We start from the raw sequence: 20,364 nt of genomic DNA on the forward strand, positions 1-20,364 counted from the left end.
ACTCGATACAGGAGTTCCCTTGTCTTCAGGATTGGGTTCAAAATTACAAGGCTACGGAGTTGAACATTAGTAGTCATGAACCCATAGAATCGGGTCTGCTGTTCAACGACGGTTATAATTATAATATAATCTAACACAGAAGTCCAGTGAAAATTTAAGCACACTAGCGAGTCAAAAATTTAACAATTTCAGCGTAATTATTTCAGCGTAATTTCAGTTAATTTCAGCGTAAATTATTTATTTATTTTAATTTTAATTACGTTATTCAAGTGGGCTAAATAGGAAACAATTTTATTTTTGAGAGGAGTAAAACAAAAACGTTGAGCTCAGCACTTTTGTAAGACGTCGGGGAGAAATATGATTTCTTCGGCAGTGATAAGATGTTTTTACTTGAGTGATGTGCTCTATGTTGGTCAATACTTGTTATCCAATTTAGGTCTGATAAAAATTAAAAAATCTTTCCAATTTAAAAAAAATGTGTATAAGTTGTTTTTGAAATTTTTATTCTAGTTTGAAGTCTGTAAGTTTATTTGAGTTCCAACATGAAAGTGGTAGAAATTTTGATAAATAAAGTTGGGATTATATCTCCATTAATTTCGTTCGTATTACTTAAAAAACAATATTAAATTGGATTAACCTTAAAGTAAGCAAAGAATTTTGAGCACGATAGCTTGTTGAAAAATTATCTGTAATTTCCAATTGTCGAATTTATATTATATATCGTCTAATTTAACCAATTGATGCACTAACGTATACAAGTGTAAACTTGTTTCAGCGGTGTAAAAACAATAAAGCTGTATAGTATCACCTGATGATTAAGATTTTGTATAGAATCTTATAGTACGTCCAATAATTCGTTCATTGACTGTATAAAGCATGGAGGATATTCCGCCTCTTTCCAACTATATGAAACCTAATTAATAAACCCGTGCTGCAGCTGAGAAATTTGAAGATCGAAAAAAAAAACTCTTGGATTCAGTATGTCAGCAGAATTAACAGAAATCCAAAGAAATTTGGAGAAAAATCCTAGTTGTTGTTGTTGTTGTTAATTTACGTCGCACTAGAGCTGCACAATGGGCTATTGGCGACGGTCTGGGAAACATCCCGGAGGATGATCCGAAGACATGCCATCACAAGTTTGATCCACTGCGGAGGGGATGGCACCCCCGCTTCGGTAGCCCGACGACCTGATCGCGAAGTCGAGCACTTTACGGTAGCACAGTTTAACGAGGACCAATACCGCACTCCCTCGGTCCCTACACAGACTGATCCAAGTGGTCACCCACCCGCACACTGACCGTAGCCAGTGATGCTTGACTTCGGTGATCTGCTGGTACCGTGTTTTAATGATCAGTCCACTGCGGGACAAAAATCCTAGTAATATCTGAACATCATAGTAATCTAGAAGTGTATAATAACAATGTTAAGGAAATCGCTTACAGAATTATACATTTCTGAAAATGCTCTCTTATTAATATATACTTCAAGGAAATCAAACTAAATCCCCCCCCCTTTAATTTATAAATTTATTGGTACCTGTCTTCTGGGGAAGGGGCATCTTTAGTTTATTCAAAAAATAATAATAATAATAATAATAATTATACTTTTAATAATTTCTTAAAGAAAGATTGCATTTAGACGATTTTAACCAAAAATGTACATGGTAAAGTATGAATAGCACTCAAAATTAAAATATGAAAACTTTAAAAAAAAAAAAAAAGATTTTTTTTCTCGGTTAATCCCTCACTTCTTGATGACAATAGCGCATACACCGGAAAAACCACCCTGTTTCTTTACGAAAGAGAGGTTCATTTCCAAACAGCAGCAGACGACTATAGTTTGTCTACGGTAAGAACACCCCTACCCATTCGTCTGGAACCGTGGCGGTAACTATGGTAATGAGGTATAACTATTTCAAGAACTAACTATAACTATTTAAAATTGTATAACTAATTAATTGTATAACTATTTAATATTGTATAACTAAATTGTATAACTATTTCAAGAGCAAACTTTTTTGGTCGAGGACAAAAAATAGGGAGGGGGGGAAGTTTGGTGGGCTAAGTGAAAACTAAGTATAAAAAAAAAATATTTATAAGTTTTAACTTAAATATTTAATGAGATGAATGAAATTGCGATTTCATTTTTAAAAGTTCCTTCTATTGAGGTTCCAAGTGAGATGTACTTATTTTAAGGAACGATTCTAAATGTTTGTCTGTTAGTCTACTTCTGAAATGATTTTTTCTAAGGTTCATTGTTGAAAACGCTTGTTCACATATATTAGATGAAGGAAAGATAGCACTGTTTTTTTTGGGGGGGGGGGCATGAAATATTAAGTTTGGGAAACTAGCTTTTTGTAATAATTTGTAAAACTCAAACTATTTATATAGAAACAACTGCTTCAGATGGCGCCAATCTACGACTATTCTATAAAGAATTTCTGCTTTCAACATTTTAGCAAATTGAAGCTGTCTGTCTATTTCCATCAAATTATGTTTTGTAGAACAAAAATAGAGAAAGTAAAAAGGTCATCAGTACTTTGTTAAAAAAGAAAGGACAAAAATAACTTTAAACAAAGAAGACAAGAAAATAGATGTATATTCTTTATATTCGTCACAGATCAGCAAGTTAAAATTCTATCCGTGGGCCAGATAAACCTTTCCGGTGGGCCACAAATGGCCCGCGGGCCGTAGTTTACTCATCTCTATTGTGTTAGCCCAAGCTACCCTCCCTGAAATGCGCTATTCTTGATTCCATAGCAGCAGACGGCCTCAAACTTTGTAGCGGGGGGAGTTCTTACCGTAGACAAACTGTACTGACTTCGCATGGCTAACCTCATCCTCAACATCACGTGACACCTCTTTCTACAACTGAGATCTTTTGTCATCTAGATATTTCTATATCACTTGCACTTAGAACATCCCGATTGTATTAGTATTGAATTTTGGAAATTTTTAATTACAAACAACTTGAAAGAAATTTTAAGTTTTAAATGGTATATTTAGTAAAACTTCAAAGAAATTTTTTTTTTAAATATATCTAAAAAAGCTATAACATTGAACACATGAAAGTATTATAATTTCATGTAATTTCAATATAAACAGGTAAGAGAAAACAATAAAATTATGAGGATCTAGAGATAAAAGAAAAAATATCACACGTATTTTTATGTAAAAATTTTTTTATAGAATTTCATTTCATTCTGAAGCTCACTATGTTAGTAACGGTATATTTGTTGTCCATAATTCATTGAATTGAAAACATTAAAAGTGAAACAAAAACTTCAGTATTAACTATTACAAAGTAGTGTTTTAATAAGATAATATATGGTTCGTTATTTAGTAAATTAGTAATAAGCGTTTCCACGCTTAATATCAAAATATAAATTGTGAAAGCGCTATAAGCATTTGTGAGTTAATTTCAGCGTCAATTTTTATTTTATTCTATCTTAATTACGTTATTATATTTTAAATTATATTATTAATTATATTTTAATTATATTATATTTTTTAATTATATTTTTTTAATTCTAATTACGTTATTCAAGTGGGCTAAATCGGAAACAATTTTATTTTTGAGAGGACTGAAACAAAAACGTTGAGCTCACACTTTTGTAAGACGTTGGGGGGGAAAGATGATTCAGTGATAAAATATTTTTACTTGAGTGATGTGCTCTATGTTGGTTCATACTTGTTACCCAATTTAAGTCTGACAAAAATTAAAAAATCTTTCCAATTTAAAACAATTTATGTAAGTTGTTTTCGAAATTTTTATTCTAGTTTGAAGTCTGTAAGTTTATTTCAGTTCCAACATGAAAGTGGTGGAAATTTTGATATGTAAAGTAGTGATTATATTTCCATTAATTTTGTTCATATTATTTTTAAAAAAAATTTAAATTGGATTAATTTTAGAAAGTAAGTGAAATTTAGAGCACGATAGCTTGTTTAAAAGTTATCTATCAGCAGTTTTAGAAATTTTTATTCTAGTTTGAAGTCTGTAAGTTTATTTCAGTTCCAACATGAAGGTGGTGGAAATTTTAATATATAAAGTAGTGATTATATTTTCATTAATTTTGCTCATATTATTTAAGAAAAAAATTTAAATTGGATTAATTTTAGAAAGTAAGTGAAATTTAGAGCGCGATAGCTTGTTGAAAAGTTATCTATCAGTAGTTTTAGAAATTTTTATTCCAGTTTTAAGTTTGCAAGTTTATTTGAATTTTAACATGAAAGTGGTAGAAATTTTGATAAATAAAGTAGTGATTATATCTCCATCAATTTTGTTCGCATTATTTAAAAAGCAATATTAAATTGAATTAACTTTAGAAAGTAAGTGAAATTTTGAGCACGAAAAGAAAGTTTTCTATAAGTAGTTGTTGAAAAGTTATCTGTAAGTAGTTTTTGAAAATTTTATTCTAGTTTTAAGTCTATAAGTTTATTTGAATTTCAACATGAAAGTGGTAGAAATTTCGATAAATTAAGAAGTGATTATATCTCCATATTTAGTTCATATTATTTAAAAAGCAATAATAAATTGAAGTAACTTTAGAAAGTAAGCGAAAATTTTGAGCACGATAAATAGTTGAAAAATTTTCTATAATTAGTATTTGAAATTTTTATTCTAGTTTGAAGTCTGTAAGTTTATTTAAGTTCCAACATGAAAGTGGTAGAAATTTTGATAAATAAAGTAGTGATTATATCTCCATTAATTTTGCTGGTATTATTTAAAAAAAAATTTAAATTGCATTAATTTTGGAAGTCAGTGAAATTTAGAGAGCGATAGCTTGTTGAAAAGTTATCTATCAGTAGTTTTTGAAATTTTTATTCCAGTTTTAAGTTTGCAAGTTTATTTGAGTTCCAACATCAAAGTGGTAGAAATTTTGATAAATAAAGTAGTGATTATATCTCCATCAATTTTGGTCGTATTATTTGAAAAAAAATATAAAATTGGAGTAACTTTAGAAAGTAAGGGAAATTTTGAGCACGATAGCTTTTTGAAAAGTTATCTATAAGTAGTTTTTGAAATTTTTATTCTAGTTTTAAGTCTGTAAGTTAATTTGAGTTCCGACATGAAAGTGGTAAAAATTTTGATAAATAAAGTAGTGATTAATTTTAATAAATAAAATAGTGATTAACCTCCATTAATTTATTTCGCATTATTTAAAAAACAATATTAAATTGGATTAACTTTAGAAATTAAGCGAAGCTTTGAGCACGATAGCTTGTTGAAAAGTTACCTGTAAGTAGTTTCGAAAATTTTTATTCTAGTTTTAAGTATGTAAGTTTATTTGAGTTCCAACATCAAAGTGGTAGAAATTTTGATAAATAAAGTAGTGATTATATCTCCATTAATTTTGTTCGTATTATTTAAAAAACAATATTAAATTAAATTAACTTTAGAAAGGAAGCGAAAAATTTTGAGCACGATAGCTTGTTGAAAAATTATCTGTAATTAGTTTTTGAAATTTTTATTCTAGTTTTAAGTCTGTAAGTTTATTTGAATTTCATTCATTTTCTAATTATTATGAGTAAATTATAATTAATTTGCTTTTTTAAAATCCAGTGCCTGTTTGTTCTGTTCGCACGACTGCCACCCTTCGAAGATGGCAGGATGGTGACAATCGAAGAAAACGAGAGCAGGATTGATAAAATACTCGTTACATAGCAAACATATAAATTTAAAAAAAAAATGTAACAAAATAGAGCCGATAAATATGAAGCTGTTGCAAAAGAAAAGGGGAAATTATCATAACTACGGCAAAGTTGGCGACGAGTTATGTTTGCTCCGTTTCTTAAAAAAAAAGAAAAATAAAAGAAGAAGAAGAAAAACAGCTCCGCATTGAAAGATGAACTCATAACGATTTTCTGATACGATTTCTGGTTCAATATGATAACAAACGTTTCCACGTTTATTATCAAAATATAAATTGTGAAAGCGCTATAAGCATTTTTCAGTTAATTTTGGCTTTGATTTTTATTTTTTTAATTTTAATTACGTTATTCAAGTGGGCTAATTCGGAAACAATTTTATTTTTGAGAGGAGTAAAACAGAAACGTTGAGCTCAGCACTTTTGTAAGACGTCGGGGGGAAAGATGATTTTTTCGGCAGTGATAGAATGTTTTTACTTGAGTGATGTGCTCTATGTTGGTTAATACTTGTTACCCAATTTCAGTCTGACAAAAATTAAAAAATCTTTCCAAATTAAAACAATTTATGCAAGTTGTTTCTGAAATTTTTATTCTAGTTTGAAGTCTGTAAGTTTATTTGAGTTCCAACATGAAAGTGGTAGAAATTTTGATAAATAAAGTAGTGATTAATTTTGATGAATAAAGTAGTGATTAATTTTGATAAATAAAGTAGTGATTAATCTCCATTAATTTTTTTCGTATTATTTAAAAAACAATATTAAATTGGATTAACTTTAGAAAGTAAGTGAAGCTTTGAGCACGATAACTTGTTGAAAAGTTACCTATAAGTAGTTTTTGAAATTTTTATTCTAGTTTGAAGACTGAAAGTTTATTTGAGTTCCAGCATGAAAGTGGTAGAAATTTCGATTATATTTCCATTAATTTTGTTCGTATTATTTGAAAAACAATGTTAAATTAGATTAACTTTGGAAAGTAAGCGAAAACTTTTGAGCACGATAGCTTGTTGAAAAATTATCTGTAATTAGTTTTTGAAATTTTCATTGTAGTTCTAAGTCTGTAAGTTTATTTGAGTTCCAACATGAAAGTGGTTGAAATTATGATAAATAAAGTAGTAATTATATCTCCATTAATTTTGTTCGTATTACTTGAAAAACAATATTAAATTGGATTAACTTTAGAAAGTAAGTGAAAGTTTAAGAACGATAGCTTGCTGAAAAGTGATCGTAGTTTCCATGAGCTATAAATTCTCTTAGACGTTGAAATAAGCACGAAAAATTATGTTTATAGTTTTTCAGAAAACTATTAATACTTGTTATGTCATTGAACAGAAACTTCCTGTTAAAATTGAAACACACTGCACTCAAAATTTTCAATAACGATAAATTCCAGAAACTAAGTCATTCCTTTTCGGTAAATCTTTTTCTATTATTTTTATTATTCTAAATTCTTATTCTTCTATTCTTCTAATCTAAATTCTTATTTTATTATTCGCTCTTTCCCACACTTTAATATTCACATCCTGTCTTTGCATCTAATTTTAGTTCACGTAAGCATTAATTAACATTCTAACGTTTTCCCTTTTTCTAACTTGTGAGAAGCATATTTTTCACTCGACTTATTTAATAGAACAATTATTTGTATATTTTTTTAATAACCGTTGATGAGCTGCCGACCCAATTTTGGGGGTTTACGACTACTAATATGCAACTACGTAGCCTTGTAATTTTGAGCCCAATCTAGAAGACAAGGGTACTCCTTGATAAGGTATTGGGAGAAATTTGCCTTCGTGGAGGACTTTTTGAGGGAACTAACTAGCATTTGCGTTGCATGGAGAGGAAAACCACAAAAACCACCCAGGGGTGACCTAGAGTCACCTTGCATGACTACAAGGGGAGTCTAACCAATGATTCGTCTACCACTGAGGATATTTCACGTCAGCACTGTGTTCGGTGCAAGTCGGATGAGGAATTCGTATCGACCAGCCATCGCTGGGATTCGAACCCGTTTCACCTCATTGAATGTGAACGCTCTATCCCCTGTACCATCGCGGCTCTACTCTACCAATTATAATAATTAAGATATTTCTTATTTCGTGAAAAGAAACATTTTACGGATTTTTGTTGCAAGATTTTCCCAAACTTTTATTGAGGAGTACTCTGATTTTGTATCACTTGGATATTCATTTTCTAATTATGATGAGTAATTTATAATTATTTTGCTTTTTTAAAATCCTGTGCCTGTTTGTTCTGTTCGCGCGACTGTCACCCTTAGAAGATGGCAGGATGGTGACAACTAAAGAAAACGGGAGCAGGATTAATAAAATACTCGTTACATAGCAAATATATAAATTTTAAAAAAATGTAACGAAATAGAGCCGATGAAAATGAAGCTGTTGTAAAAGAAAAGGGGAAATTATCATAACCACGGCAAGTTGGCGACGAGTTTCGTTTGCTCCGTTTTCCTTAAAAAAAAATAATAATAACAACTCCGCATTGAAAGATAAACGCCAAACGATTTTGTTATACGATTTCTGCTTCAATGTGGCAATGAAAGACGGAGAATAAACTCTTCATCAGATTCGTCTTTAGTTTAATTTAATTTATAACAATGACTAATGTTAAACCAATACAAAAAATTCATTACTCTCTTATAAAAATTCATNTCGGATCGTCACCCAGATTATCAGTTCCAGGATATGCTGCGAGCAATGGCCTAGTAGAACGATATAATAAAGTACTAAAGAGTGCTCTGCATCACGTAATTCGTTTAATCGTTCCTTATTTAATTAATTCCTTATTTATAACTTACTTAAAATGCTTTATTTTTTTAAAAAGGAGTAACCTCTGTTAAAAGTGTTAGTTAAAGTTAAACATATATATAAATTGAAAAAAAATGTAACAAGAAGGAAAAAAACAGCTCCGCATTGAAAGATGAACGCCAAACGATTTTGTTATACGATTTCTGGGTGGCAATAAAAGAACGGAGAATAAACTCTTCATCAGATTCCTCTACAGTTTAATTTATAACAATGGCTAATGTTAAACCTATACAAAAATTTCATCATTCTCTCTTATAAAAATTCATCCCTCTTGTTTCTTAAATTTTCCTACATTTTAGAAATGAACAACATAACGTTACCACATTTTAAAAAATACTTTTAAAAGTAATTCGTCTTCATCAGATTCGTCTACAGTTTAATTTATAACAAAGGCTAATGTGAAACCAATACAAAAAATTCATTATTCTCTCTTATAAAAATTCATCTCTCTTGTTTCGTAAATTTTCCTACATTTTAGAAATGAACATCGTAACGTTACCACATTTTGAAAAATACTTTTAAAAGTAATTTCTTATTTTCAATCGTTCCTTATTTATTCTTATTATTATTCCTTATTTAAAATGCTTTATTTTTTAAAAAAAGAGTAACCTCTGTTAAAAGTGTTAGTTAAAGTTAAGCAAATATATAAATTGAAAAAAAATGTNGCGCTTTGAAAAAAAAAAAAGGAAGAAGTAATGTATTAAAATGCAAATTTAATGGAGTAACGGTATTTATTCACTTAGAGAAACCGTAAAAAAATTGCCATAATATTATTGACGACTATGATGCTTAATTAATGTTGGTAATATGTATTTTTCTTTCATAACCCTCGTTGAGCACCTGACCCAATGTCGAGTTTACGACTACCAATGTTCAACGCCGTAGCCTTGTAATTTTGAACACTATCCAGAAGACAAGGGAACTCCTGGATCCGGGAGAAATTTACCTTCGTGGAGAATCTTTTAATGGAACTAACCCGCATTTGCGTTACATTAAGAGGAAAACCACGAAAATCTCCTACGCTTACCCAGATAGTAAGGGGACTCTAACCCATGATCTGTCCAACACTGAGGATATTTTACGCTGGCACTGGTCTGTGGTCGGTGTGAGCCAGGTGCGGACCAATTATTGTTGGAAGGTGAGTGCTCTATAACCTGAGCCACCACGGCTCTTGATACTTAATTAAAATTAACTAAACACTCTATCTACTAATACGCAAAGTTAATGGAGAAAAGATACTTATTCATTTTGAGGATATTATTATTTGCCATATTATTATTGATACTAATGCATAATTAATATTGGTAATATGCATTAATTGAAATTTTAGAAAAAGCTACGTGCTAAAAACCAAAGTTAATGGAGAAAAGGTTAAAGGGAAATCATAATGATACTAATACTTAATTATTATTTGGTACTATGCATTAATTGAAGTAAAAGAAAAAAAAGCTACGAGCTAAAAAGCAAAGTTAATGGAGAAAAGGTTAAAGGGAAATCATAATGATACCAATACTTAATTAATATTTGGTACTATGCATTAATTGAAGTTAAAAAAAAAAAAGCTACGAGCTAAAAAGCAAAATTAATGGAGAAAAGGTTAAAGGGAAATCATAATGATACCAATACTTAATTAATATTTGGTACTATGCATTAATTGAAGTAAAGAAGAAAAAAAGCTACGAGCTAAAAAGCAAAGTTAGTGGAGAAAAGGTTAAAGGGAAATCATAATAATACCAATACTTAATTAATATTTGGTACTATGCATTAATTGAAATAAAAAAGGCTACGTGCTAAAAAGCAACGTTAATGGAGAAAAGATTAAAGGGAAATCATAATAATACCAATACTTAATTAATATTTGGTACTATGCATTAATTGAAGTAAAAAAGGCTACGTGCTAAAAAGCAAAGTTAATGGAGAAAAGGTTAAAGGGAAATCATAATGATACCAATACTTAATTAATATTGGTACTATACATTAATTGAAATAAAAAAGGCTACGTGCTAAAAAGCAACGTTAATGGAGAAAAGGTTAAAGGGAAATCATAATGATACCTATACTTAATTAATATTGGTAGTATACATTAATTGAAAAAAAAAAGACTACGTGCTAAAAAGCAACATTAATGGAGAAAAGATTAAAGGGATATTCGTTTAGTTCTGAGGAACCGTCGAAAAACGCCGTTGACGCTTAATTCGTTTTGATAATATGTACTACTGGTATTATGACAATTGGTGTAGTTTTGACAAGAATTCTACGAAGAGTTTTCCGTAGTTTCAGAAAGTGTTTTCCCTGTAGTAACAAAGATAGTGTATTAATATTTTAATGAATAATAATTAAAATAACTTTTTTCCACCACTATTTAGGTCAGATCAAGAGTGGCCATGCTCCCTAAGTCCTTATCAAGGTCTTAAAATAATTTTATTTGTTTTTAAAATTTAGGCTTAAGTTTGCTGCCGCTGATTAATGTATCTCTCACAAAATTCAAATGCTGAAGGTTTATGCAATAAGTACCAAATATACTAATATAGATTTAGAGTATTGATATATTTGGTGATTATTAAAACTTCACCAAATACGAAGCAGTTTTATTACCGATATTTTGGAAATAGGTGTTTTACGGAACCGCGAAAATGATATGTACCGGAGAAAATTACTTGGTAGTGGTAAATTATTTATGTTAATATTAAAGTGAAGCCAAAACGATTCTGTTACATTAAATATACTTAATGTTATTTGCACTGATTCATAAATACACTTCCCTTGTTCAATGTTATATGCCTTTTGTGTATGACTTCGCAGAGTTGATCAGTACTTGATTTTTGTTTTTAATTCACCCCTTACTGTAAACAGTTAGTATGTAATAAACTTATATTATTATAGAATCATTAACATTGAATAACAACTGAGAACTAAGGATTGATTCATTATTATAAACTAACTTTTGATGAGAGTTCGAATTGGTAACTTACACTTCAAGAAGAAGAAGAAGATCTCCCATAACCCACACATATGACCTATGACATCAGCGCCAGCTAATCTTTTTCAGCAAAATGGCATATTAAATTTGACCTAAGTTTCTCGGCATAAGTTAGAATGTTAATTAACGATAAGTTAATTAAATAAAGAGCCGAATCGCACATCGAATTAGTTGAAATAGAATACTTTCTCCTCTACTTCTTTAACTTTTATTTGTTTATGTAGTTTATTGTAACCGTGATATATTAACCGTGTATCTGGCAACTTAATTAGTTTGTTTATGTTCCACGTGGCTTTGTGCTAGTCTTTGTGTAAAGCAGTGATTCTCAATCACTGTGCCGCGACACATTTTTATGCCGCCAAATTCTGAAAATGTGCCGCCAAATATTAGAAATGATACAATAAAAACTATAATGCGTTTTTTTAATTATGACTAAAGTTTAAATTAAAGAAAAGTGTATATATATAATATTATATACACATAATANAAGCTTCTGATCCATGTAGCCGTAATATGAAAAATATGACATTAATAGTTTAATCAAGAGATCTGTCTAAAGTTAGCGTATTTCTCTTATCTCTGGATCAGTGATACTCAACCACTGTGCCGCGGCACTTTTGTGTGCCGCCAAATTCTTAAAATGTGCCGCCAAATATTAGAAATGATGCAATAAAAATTATAATGCTTTTTTTATTACGAGTAAACTTTAAATTAAAGAAAAGTGTATATATATACTTTTTACTATTTTTCCACTCTTTAACCGCGTGAACATCTTTGTCGGCGATTGTCTTGTCTCTGACAATCTTTAAATAAGTTAAAATAAGATGGAAGTGTTTAAATTGTCTTTGGCACACAATTTTAAAAAATGTTGAAATAAGTAGGAAATTTAATGACTATTAAAATTATTAATTAACAAAGGAAAGCAAGCTAAATATTAACTTTCAGACGGAAATAAAAACTAATCATTAAAGTAAGCTATGCAATTAATAAACAAATTAACAAAGGAAAACTAACAAAAAAACACGCTAGCAATTAATAGTTAGCAAGAAAACTAGTTAACAAGAAATCACAAAAAACAGTTAATGTAAAAAAACCTAGCAGTTAATAACTATAGAAAACAAATTAACAATTAATAACTAACAAAGAAAAAATAACTGTTACTAACTAAAAAAAAATTAGTCGAAAGAAATAATGAATCCCTTAATAAATATATTTTTGTAGTACATATTATTTTATTTCACATTCAAAATGATTATCACAAATTATTTAACACAGTGTATAGTAAGTAAGTAAACAGCTTTTAATCTAATTTTTTTCATTGTGTGCCGTCAAATCGTTAAAAGTGTGCCGCAACAAGAAAAAAGGTTGAGAATCACTGAGTAAGCAAAGAGGAATAAAAAAGAGAATCCACTCCCGCTCAGTAAGTGTCACATTTTGCTCGGTAAGAATAGCTCAGTGGCGCCAGCGCCATCTATTGCAATACAGCAAACCTAATTTCGAATATAAGATAAACACTTGAATTTCATTAATAAGTACCAAAATATTTTAAAATCCACTATTCAATCAACTATAGTTTGTGATATTTAGGTGCAAAACTTAAATTGCATTAGTAAATAATATATAATTTCTGAAATCATTGGTATTTACATCAAAAATTAAGGTTTAATTTTGAGGATGATATTCTTCTACATCATAAAAAAATGAAATCATTATCATAGTAAGGGATGATCAAAAAACAGTGAAAAATTTCTAATTAAAATATAATTTAGGAAACTTATTTCAGTTCTTGAAAATCTTTAATTTTAAACTTAGATTGATTTTGCAACAAATTATTCCATTTAAAGCTTACATTAAGACAAAATTATTTATAATAATCTTAAATTTTATTTTGAGAATTAAAACAAATATTTTAAAAGTGAAAAATATATATATTAAATACTAAATTGAAGGTAGTATTTAAAACTTAAATGAAAAGAAAAGTTAAAATTGTCAAAATATGCATTTTGACAAGTGCATATGATGCATTGGGAATTAAAATATTTTTATGGACTATTACTGATTAAGAAAAACGGTTAAATAATAAAAACAATATTGCTTTTATTGAAGGATTTCATTTAATGTTTTAATTAATTAATAGTTTTAATCTAAAATAACTATTGAAAACAAATCAGAAAATAATTTAAGTTAATCTGAATAATTTTTTTAATTAATGCATTAAACATTAGAACTAAGAATTACAGTGATAAAAATACTTTGAATGAAAAAAAAAATTAATAATTTAAAATATTGGGCATTTTTTTTAAGTAATTGAAAATTGAACTAAAACTCATATTAAAACAGTAAAAGCTCTCAAGTACTTCTTCCAATTCAAAAATGAAAATTTTTTGAAATCATTGGTATTTAAATTGAATGTTTTTTAGATCATCAAATTGGAAAAATATATATATATATTTAATAAAGATGAAGATGACTTGAAAAAAAATTACTTACTTTTAATGAGGATGATGAAATAAACATGAAAATAAGATACAATTATTCTGTTAATATATTACAATTTATGATGATGAAACGAAAATCTCCAATAATCATTAATACAAAACAAATTAATGAAAACATTAGTTTTAACAAGTTTTCTTAGTTGAAAGTAACTATAATTGAAGCATTATATTTTAAGCAATTTAAATTTTAAAAAAAAATTATAATGGATGGTCCAAAAAATTATGATTAAAATGTAAAATACTGCCTTCAAAATTATATGTTTATTGACTTATTAAATATAATTGGAAAAAAAAAATACTTGAAAAAAAATTTCTTACTTTTAATGATGATGAAGAAATAAACATGAAAATAAGATACGATTATTCTGTTAATATATTACAATTTATGATGATGAAACAATAATCTCCAATAATTATTAATACAAAACAAATTACTAAAAACATTTGTTTTAATAATTCTTCTTAGTTGAAAGGTTATTGTAACTATAATTGAAGCATTATATTTTAAGCAATTCAAATTTAAAAAGAATTATAATGGAAGGTCCAAAAAATTATGATTAAAATGTAAAATACTGCCTTCAAAACTACATGCTTATTGACTTATTAAATATATTGCAAAACAATACTTACTTATTTAGACATCCTAAATGTTGAAAAGAATGGACAACTTATATTGAAGACAAGAAGGTATGTCAAAATATTGGAACACACTGGACACAATATATGCATATAAATAAAAAGGCCCTAATAAATTCAAATATTTTGAATAACCAAGCTCGTTTAAAGACATAAACAGGGAGTTGATCCTCAGAGCTTTCTTCTAAAAAAGTGGCAATCGAGACCCAAAAAAATCATTAAAATAAGTGAGAGAACCTGCTATAAAAGAAAAAACTGCAAAATATATCAAGCAGGCGTCTTTTTATTGTCTTGTACTCACTAAAAATTCTGAAATATTTAAGTTCACAGCAGGATGTTTGTTGGTAGGAAATTTATTTTATTTTTGAAAAAATTATCTTTGAAATTTTAATTGTCAGTATTTTCCTCCTTTTTGGACTTCTATATTTAATTGTTTGATATAAAATTGTTTTCATTATTAAAAATATAAATTTACGAATTTTCACAGTTTTACAGTTCTGAGTCCCATCGTTTTAACTTTAAAATATATACAAACATTTTATTTAATTGATAATGACTAATAGCTAAGGACTAAGAGAAATTTATATGAAGTAAAATTTAAGTCAACAGATGTTTTGAATTCAATAGAAAATGTAGATTCATAGAAGCAAAACGCCTGCACATGTTAATGATTAAGTAAAATAAACTAACAGAATCAATGATAGATCAAAATCTTTTTATCTCAATATTATAATTTTTTAAAAAATTATCTATTTTAGTAAAAATTATTCTATTTAAGCTTCCTTTGGAGAAATTTGTGTACAAATTGTGATATGAAAAATTAAAGTTGTTTCTTTTATTGCATAGTGATAAAATTAACTAAAAATATTCATAATTCAATTTTTAATTTTATTATGAAAATTAAAACCATATACTTGAATGAAAATAAAGAGATGTTGTTGTTGATGTCCAATTTAAACAACACAAGATCTGCTCTTCTTCTAGTAGTGTCATTATATTTCTTGTTATATTTTTTTAAATGAGTGAAAAAAGATTTTTAAAAAAAATTATAATAAAAAATATATAATTAATTTCATCTGCATTACAACAAAAAAAATTCATTAATTAGTAATAAATGGAAATAAATCTCACAAGCTGAATATAATACTTTAACAATTTTGACTCAGCTTCTGTAAAAATTCACATAAACTGGAAAAACATTTGCACACACATTCTGTAAAAATTAACATATAATATGCTCATAAATTAGCATGTCTCTAGTTAATGAGATAAACTTTATGCATATTAAAGTGATTAGCAAATTTTAAAAGATAATTTACAACATTCAGATTATAATGCAAAATGGAACTCACTAGTGTGGGGAATTATAAATCGACTATGGAAACCCTCATCTATAAAAAGGTACCTCTTGATAGATGAAGGTTGACATAGTCGATAATTAAATCCCTTCAATGGTGACCTGCGAAATTGATATGAGCTTGCCAACATTGATTGATGGTCCACATTAAACAGTTGATTTGCATAAAAATATTCTGCTCAAAGAAAAAAAAATCCGGTGAAATAAATAAAGTTTCCTGGTAATAAGCAATATTGAAGAAAAAAATGAGCGAAATGCTATAAAAATGAAGGGGGAAAATGAGCGAAATGCTATAAAAATGAAGTGGAAAAAATGAGCGAAATGCTATAAAAATGAAGGGGGAAAAATGAGCGAAATGCTATAAACAAAAAAAAAATATGAAGAAAAAAAAATAATGAGCGGAATGCTACAAACAAAAAAATGAAGGAAAAATATAATGAGCAAAAATGATAGAAATAAATAAGCAGCATGAATCAACTAGTGGTATTCGTTCATCGAATTCTATCAGAGATAAAATTCTGGAAGGGGAGTAATGTGGTGTAACTACCACTATAAATATTAAATATCGAATCACTAGTATATAAGACTTGTTAACTTGGTTCTATCTTGAGGTAGCTTTTGATAGATGAAGGTTGACATGGTGGTTAATTAAATCCCCTTACTAGTTTCTCTTTTTTTTTCATACTGAAAAGAAATTAAATCTGGAGTTGACTTAGACTTCTAAGATATAAGTGCATCTAAATAAAAGATCACATTGGGTACAATATACATAACTAAACAAAAGGACCCAAATTGATTTTAATATTTAGATTAAGTTCCAAGCATGCTCGGAAATAATCATCCCAACAACTGGGGATTTGGTATCAGAGTAGAAACTTGCTAGCAAATAAAAATTCAGATCAAAAAAGCTATCAAAAAAATTATGACAAGAACCATCTGATAAAGCTACATCAAAATATGAAACTAACTAGTGTGCAAAAATACATTGAAAAGGTGTCTAGACATATGCTAAAAAAAAAAATTAGGAAAGAAATAATGTGATAAAAAATTAAAATTCATTAATAAAAATAAAATGCACTGAATAAATATCTAGCAAGTGCTAGAAAAATTCAGTGGAGATAAAAAAAAAAGATTGGTTGACAAATAGATTACCACAAAGTAAAAATTCAGATACCTTACAAATAAATTATACGAAAGAGAAAGAACAGTCTAAAAGAAAGGTTACAAATAAAGTAATAAGTAAATTCATTTTTAACTAAAAATATGTTTAATAAATAATCACGTAGATGCCAGAAAATTTCCACCAGGAGAAAGAATCTGAAAAGAATAAGTAATCAACAAACCATATTTAAAAAAAATACGTAATCAGGTATATATTACATACATTATGCCAGAAGGAGAAAAATAGTCTGTAACAAATTGCAGTAAATAAAAAATAAATTCATTGGTAACAGAAACTATACTTAAAACTATAGGCATATGATAGATACCATGGGAAAAAACAATTCAAAACAAATGGTAACAAACAGAATATTAAATAAATTCATTTGTTTAAAAAAACACAAACATATTTAATATTAACATAACATAATTAATATAACAATCCAGCAGACGCCAGAAAAATTCTAGCATAGAAAAAAAATTTGAAAGGAATTAGCAATCTGTAATTCATTATGAAGAGAAAAGATTCTAGATAAAATTACACCAAAGGTAGAAAACTACTATCGGATATAAATTGTTATTAATAAAGTTTAAAAAGGAAAATAAATTCATTTGTAATCTAAAATATACTTAAATATCTAGGCATATGACAAATAAATTATAACAAGCGTAAAAAAAAATATCCAAAACAAGCTGTAATGAATAAAATAATATTAAATAAATTCATTTGTATAAACAAAAACATATAAACCTATTTAATAAACAATCCAACAGATGAAAAAATCTGTAAGGAATAAGCAATCAATTCATAATGAAAAAAAGAAAAAGAAATTCAAGTATATGCTAGACGAAATTACACCAAAAATACAATTTGGCATAAATTGTAACTAATAAAGTACTAAAATAAAAAATAAAAGTTTTTGTAACCTAAAATATACTTAAAAAATGTCTAAGCGTATGACAGATAAATTATAACAAGGATAAAAAAAAAACTATCTAAAACATACTATAATAAATAAAATATTAAAAAAATACATTCATTTTTTTTATTAGTGGTACACAGCGTTACGAAAAATTTAGAACGGGTGCACGAAAGTCATAAGGTTGGGAAACACTGCATTAAGTTATGAAACCGAGAATATAGAATGCCAAAATTATTTATTTCCCAAGTACACTTTTAAAGCTTGAAAAAAAAATGGTTGAAAAGTTTCCGAAGAATATATTTTTTTTTAAAAAAAAGAAAAGAAAAAGAGATGTGAAACTAAAANATATTAAAATTTTAAGTAAAAAAAAATTTCAAGTAAAAAAGAAAAATACTTACTTTTAATGATGATGAAGAAATAAACATGAAAATAAGATACGATTATTCTGTTAATATATTAAAATTTTAAGTAAAAAAAAATTTCAAGTAAAAAAGAAAAATACTTACTTTTAATGATGATGAAGAAATAAACATGAAAATAAGATACGATTATTCTGTTAATATATTAAAATTTTAAGTAAAAAAAAATTTCAAGTAAAAAAGAAAAATACTTACTTTTAATGATGATGAAGAAATAAACATGAAAATAAGATACGATTATTCTGTTAATATATTAAAATTTTAAGTAAAAAAAAAATACTTACTTTTAATGATGATGAAGAAATAAACATGAAAATAAGATACCATTATTCTGTTAATATATTAAAATTTTGAGTAAAAAAAAAATTCAAGTAAAAAAAAAAAATACTTACTTTTAATGATGATGAAGAAATAAACATGAAAATAAGATACGATTATTCTCTTAATATATTAAAATTTATAAGGATGGAACGATAATCACCTATAATCATTAATACAAAACAAATTAATAAAAACATTAGTTTTAACAAGTTTTTTTAGTTGAAAGGTTATTGTAACTATAATTGAAGCATTATATTTTAAGCAATTTAAATTTTAAAAGAAATTATAATGGAAAGTCCAAAAAATTATAATTAAAATGTAAAATACTGCCTTTAAAATTATATGTTTATTGACTTGTTAAATATATTTCAAGACAATACTTACTTTTTAAAACCTCGTAAATGTTGAATAGAATGGGCAACTTATATTGAAGACAAGATGGTATGTCAAAATATTAGAATACACTGCACACAATATATGCATAAAAATAAAAAGACCCTAATAAATTCTAATATTTTGAAACCAAGCAAATTTCTAATATTTTTTACCAAGCAAGTATAGAGACATAAACAGGACGTTGATCATCTGAGCTTTCTTTTAAAAAAGTGGCAATCGAGACCCAAAAAAAATCATTAGAATTAGTGTGAGGACCTGCTATAAAAGAAAAAACTGCAAAATATATCAAGCAGACATCTTTTTATTGTCTTGTGCTCACTAAAAATTCTGTTGTTGTTGTTTCTAATGACACTTGCCAATCCAGCAGCCCTGCTTGGTGACACCGAGCAAATTAAAGGTAGATTGTGCGTTTCTTGTTTTTCAGTGGCGCCATCTATGGCCAAGAATTCGACTTCTGCCACACCATACGTCGCACCCGTTTATAGGGCGAACCCATTCATACATCCATTCATTCATCCACAGATCGTAATTTTGACCTGCATCAGAGAACGATCGATCTCCAATCCAGTACCCCCAGAGGCATTGATTTGTTATGGGAACATTGAAGACTTTTGCAACTCGACAGATTTAACGTGCATCAGTCACTCCTGAATTCTGAAATATATAAGTTCACAGCAGGATGTTTGTTGGTAGGGAATTTATTTCATTTTCGGAAAAATTATCTTTGAAATTTTAACTGTCAGTTTTTTTCCTCCTTTTTGAACTTCTATATTTAATTGCTTGATATACAATTGTTTTCATTATTAAAAATATAAAGTTACGAATTTTCACAGTTTTCTGTTCTGAATCCTATTGTTTTAACTTTAAAATATATACAAACATTCTCTTTAATTGATAATGACTAATAGCTAATGACTAAGAGAAATTTATATGAAGTAAAATTTAAGTCAACAGATGTTTCGAATTCAATAGAAAATGCAGATTCATAGAAACAAAACGCCCGCACACGTTAATGATTAAGTAAAATAAACTAACAGAATCAATGATAGATCAAAATCTTTTTATCTCAATATTATAATTTTTCAAAAAATTATTTAATTTAGTGAAAATTATTCTATTTAAGCTTCCTTTAGAGAAATTTGTGTACGAATTGTAATATAAGAAATTAAAGTGGTTTCTTTCATTGCATAGTGGTAAAATTAACTAA

Source organism: Parasteatoda tepidariorum, chromosome 2 (genome assembly GCF_043381705.1).
Source record: "Parasteatoda tepidariorum isolate YZ-2023 chromosome 2, CAS_Ptep_4.0, whole genome shotgun sequence".
Classification (NCBI taxonomy): domain Eukaryota; kingdom Metazoa; phylum Arthropoda; class Arachnida; order Araneae; family Theridiidae; genus Parasteatoda; species Parasteatoda tepidariorum.